This window comes from Chiloscyllium plagiosum, unplaced genomic scaffold (assembly GCF_037043375.1).
Source record: "Chiloscyllium plagiosum isolate Xiang-an unplaced genomic scaffold, Cpla_swu_hap1 HiC_scaffold_174, whole genome shotgun sequence".
Classification (NCBI taxonomy): domain Eukaryota; kingdom Metazoa; phylum Chordata; class Chondrichthyes; order Orectolobiformes; family Hemiscylliidae; genus Chiloscyllium; species Chiloscyllium plagiosum.
Window position 1 is genome coordinate 177,501 of NW_028270313.1, and position 5,000 is coordinate 182,500.

The window sequence follows — 5,000 nt, forward strand, 5'->3', positions numbered from 1 at the left end:
CCAGTCGTTTCAAGAGACCTCTGCCCCGGCCTCTGAACGGAGTTGCACAAACCTTGGTGTGCTCAGGCAAGGGGCAGCCCTCATCCTTCCTGGCAACACCCAAGGCAAGCAAGGCCACTCGCGTCTCTCGCCTTTCATTTTCGACACGAGCGCCTGTGGAGGGACGGCCGGATACAACGTGGGGATTGCCCGCCCTCCAATCGTTCCAAGAGACCTCTGCCCCGGCCTCTGACTGAGTTGCACAAACCTTGGTGTGCTCAGGCAAGGGTCAGACCACATCCTTCCTGGCAACACCCAAGGGAACCAAGGCCACTCGCGTCTCTCGCCTTTCATTTTCGACACGAGCGCCTGTGGAGGGACGGCCGGATACAACGTGGGGATTGCCCGCCCTCCAGTCGTTTCAAGAGACCTCTGCCCCCGGCCTCTGACTGAGTTGCACAAACCTTGGTGTGCTCAGGCAAGGGTCAGACCACATCCTTCCTGGCAACACACAAGGGAAGCAAGGCCACTCGCCTCTCTCGCCTTCAATTTCGGCACGAGCGCCTGTGGAGGGACGGCCGGATTCAACGTGGGGATTGCCCGCCCTCCAGTCGTTTCAAGAGACCTCTGCCCCCGGCCTCTGACTGAGTTGCACAAACCTTGGTGTGCTCAGGCAAGGGTCAGACCACATCCTTCCTGGCAACACACAAGGGAAGCAAGGCCACTCGCCTCTCTCGCCTTCAATTTCGGCACGAGCGCCTGTGGAGGGACGGCCGGATTCAACGTGGGGATTGCCCGCCCTCCAGTCGTTTCAAGAGACCTCTGCCCCGGCCTCTGACCGAGTTGCAAAAACCTGGGTGTGCTCAGGCAAGGGTCAGCCCGCATCCTTCCTGGCAACACCCAAAGGGAACCAAGGCCACTCACGTCTCTCTCGCCTTTCATTTTCGACACGAGCGCCTGTGGAGGGACGTCCGGATTCAACGTGGGGATGGCCCGTCCTCCAATCGTGTCAAGAGACCTCCGCCTTCGGCCTCTGACCGACTTGCACAAACCTGGGTGACGAGCACCGCAGGGCGGCAGAGCCGTCGCACTTGGCCGGGTGGCAGCGGGAAGGACCAGCCTATTCACAATAGCGGCCACCCACTCCCAGAGCCGGTCGTGCGGCACCCGAGGCCGACCCTCGACTCGTAAGAGGCTTTAACGTGTGCTCAGGCAAGGGTCAGCCCACACCCTTCCTGGCGGCACCCAAGGGATCCAGGCCACTCGCGTCTCTCGCCTTCGTTTTGGACACGAGCGCCTGTGGACGGACGGCCGGAGTCAACGTGGGGATGGCCCGTCCTCCAATCGTGTCAAGAGACCCCCCGCACCGGCCTCTGACCGAGTTCCCCAAACCTGGGTGACGAGCAGCGCAGGGCGGCAGAGCCGTCGCACTTGGCCGGATGGCAGCGGGAAGGACCAGCCTATTCACAATAGCGGCCACCCACTCCCAGAGCCGGTCGTGCGGCGCCCGAGGCCGACCCTCGACTCGTAAGAGGCTTTACAGTGTGCTCAGGCAAGGGCCAGCCTACACCCTTCCTGGCGGCACCCAAGGGATCCAGGCCACTCGCGTCTCTCGCCTTCATTTTGGACACGAGCGCCTGTGGACGGACGGCCGGAGTCAACGTGGGGGTGGCCCGTCCTCCAATCGTGTCAAGAGACCCCCGCACCGGCCTCTGACCGAGTTCCCCAAACCTGGGTGACGAGCACCGCAGGGCGGCAGCGCCGTCGCACTTGGCCGGATGGCAGCGGGAAGGACCAGCCTATACACAATAGCGGCCACCCACTCCCAGAGCCGGTCGTGCGGCGCCCGAGGCCGTGCCTCGACTCGTAAGGGGCTTTAACGTGTGCTCAGGCAAGGGTCAGCCCACACCCTTCCTGGCGGCACCCTAGGGATCCAGGCCACTCGCGTCTCTCGCCTTCATTTTGGACACGAGCGCCTGTGGAGGGACGGCCGGAGTCAACGTGGGGATGGCCCGTCCTCCAATCGTGTCAAGAGACCCCCCGCACCGGCCTCTGACCGAGTTCCCCAAACCTGGGTGACGAGCAGCGCAGGGCGGCAGAGCCGTCGCACTTGGCCGGATGGCAGCAGGAAGGACCAGCCTATTCACAATAGCGGCCACCCACTCCCAGAGCCGGTCGTTCGGCGCCCGAGGCCGGCCCTCGACTCGTAAGAGGCTTTAACGTGTGCTCAGGCAAGGGTCAGCCCACACCCTTCCTGGCGGCACCCAAGGGATCCAGGCCACTCGCGTCTCTCGCCTTCATTTTGGACACGAGCACCTGTGGAGGGACGGCCGGAGTCAACGTGGGGATGGCCCGTCCTCCAATCGTGTCAAGAGACCCCCCGCCACGGCCTCTGACCGAGTTCCCCAAACCTGGGTGACGAGCAGCGCAGGGCGGCAGAGCCGTCGCACTTGGCCGGATGGCAGCAGGAAGGACCAGCCTATTCACAATAGCGGCCACCCACTCCCAGAGCCGGTCGTGCGGCGCCCGAGGCCGGCCCTCGACTCGTAAGAGGCTTTACGGAGTGCTCAGGCAAGGGTCAGCCCGCACCCTTCCTGGCAGCACCCAAGGGAACCAGGCCACTCGCGTCTCTCGCCTTCATTTTGGACACGAGCGCCTGTGGAGGGACGGCCGGAGTCAACGTGGGGATGGCCCGTCCTCCAATCGTGTCAAGAGACCCCCCGCCACAGCCTCTGACCGAGTTCCCCAAACCTGGGTGACGAGCACCGCAGGGCGGCAGAGCCGTCGCACTTGGCCGGGTGGCAGCGGGAAGGACCAGCCTATTCACAATAGCGGCCACCCACTCCCAGAGCCGGTCGTGCGGCGCCCGAGGCCGGCCCTCGACTCGTAAGAGGCTTTAGGGAGTGCTCAGGCAAGGGTCAGCCCGCATCCTTCCTGGCAGCACCCAAGGGAACCAGGCCACTCGCGTCTCTCGCCTTCATTTTGGACACGAGCGCCTGTGGAGGGACGGCCGGAGTCAACGTGGGGATTGCCCGCCCTCCAATCGTGTCAAGAGACCTCCACACAGGTCTCTGACCGACTCTTAGAACAGACAGGGAGAGTTTGGCAATTCTGTCAAAAAATTGACAAAGTGTCAAAAATTCGACTTCCAAGAGCTCTCCAGCATGCACTCATACCCGCCATTAGAGTGCTATGCCCGTGGAACCGTTTTTCGGATGCCTTTCAAAAAGGTCCCGCGCCGCCATTTTGTTCTAAAAATCGTGTTCCCAGAAATCTCCGGGTACCCCGCCAACCTCACTGTGTAACAAATGCAAGTGGCACTGAATGGGTCTGAATTTCAAATTTGACTGCATCGCTCTGGAACTCGATCCCCGCAAAACCGTTTGGATTTTTCCCGCTCGGGACTTCCGCGACAGACAAAGTTAAAGTTTTCGGGCTGCAGACACAAAATGACAGTTGGCCATTTGCCGGGCTCAATTCACACAGTTCCTGCGGCACTTCGGAACACATGTTCGGCGCGAGTTTGTGAATCTTTCCCGATGCTTCGGCACTTTCCTCCGCTGACACTTAGAATATTTTTCACACTTTGCTGAAAAATTTTCTAAGTGTTTTTTCCTAAGTTTTTCTGGTTACTGATTTATTATTTTTGATCATTTTTCTAAGTTTTTCTGGTTACTCATTTCTCATTTTCGGGCATTTTTCTAAGTTTTTCTAGTTACTGATTTCTTCTTTTTGGGCATTTTTCTAAGTTTTTCTGGTTACTCATTTCTTCTTTTTGGGCATTTTTCTAAGTTTTTCTGGTTACTCATTTCTCATTTTCGGGCATTTTTCTAAGTTTTTCTAGTTACTGATTTCTTCTTTTTGGGCATTTTTCTAAGTTTTTCTGGTTACTCATTTCTTCTTTTTGGGCATTTTTCTAAGTTTTTCTGGTTACTCACTTCTTCTTTTTGGGCATTTTTCTAAGTTTTTCTGGTTACTCATTTCTCATTTTCGGGCATTTTTCTAAGTTTTTCTAGTTACTGATTTCTTCTTTTTGGGCATTTTTCTAAGTTTTTCTGGTTACTCATTTCTTCTTTTTGGGCATTTTTCTAAGTTTTTCTGGTTACTCATTTCTTCTTTTTGGGCATTTTTCTAAGTTTTTCTGGTTACTCATTTCTCATTTTCGGGCATTTTTCTAAGTTTTTCTAGTTACTGATTTCTTCTTTTTGGGCATTTTTCTAAGTTTTTCTAGTTACTCATTTCTTCTTTTTGGGCATTTTTCTAAGTTTTTCTGGTTACTCATTTCTCATTTTCGGGCATTTTTCTAAGTTTTTCTAGTTACTGATTTCTTCTTTTTGGGCATTTTTCTAAGTTTTTCTGGTTACTCATTTCTTCTTTTTCGGCATTTTTCTAAGTTTTTCTGGTTACTCATTTCTTCTTTTTGGGCATTTTTCTAAGTTTTTCTGGTTACTCATTTCTCATTTTCGGGCATTTTTCTAAGTTTTTCTAGTTACTGATTTCTTCTTTTTGGGCATTTTTCTAAGTTTTTCTGGTTACTCATTTCTTATTTTTGGGCATTTTTCTAAGTTTTTCTAGTTACTGATTTCTTCTTTTTGGGCATTTTTCTAAGTTTTTCTGGTTACTCATTTCTCATTTTCGGGCATTTTTCTAAGTTTTTCTGGTTACTCATTTCTCATTTTCGGGCATTTTTCTAAGTTTTTCTGGTTACTCATTTCTCGTTTTCGGGCATTTTTCTAAGTTTTTCTGGTTACTGGTTTCTTCTTTTTGGGCATTTTTTCTAAGTTTTTCTGGTTACTGATTTCCCAACGTTGGAAATGCATGAAACTCGGCCTGAACACGGTGGCAGGGTCCGCTCTCGAAGGCGAGACCTTCGGCAGAACCACCGGGTCAAATCCGGCTGGGCTAGCCGGCCTCGAGCACTCAAAGTCGGCACGAGCAGTCAAGTTCGCTCCCATCACAGTCTGGACCCTAAAAAAGTCTAAGTGTCACTGGTGACTGATTTGTACTGACTGAATAAAATT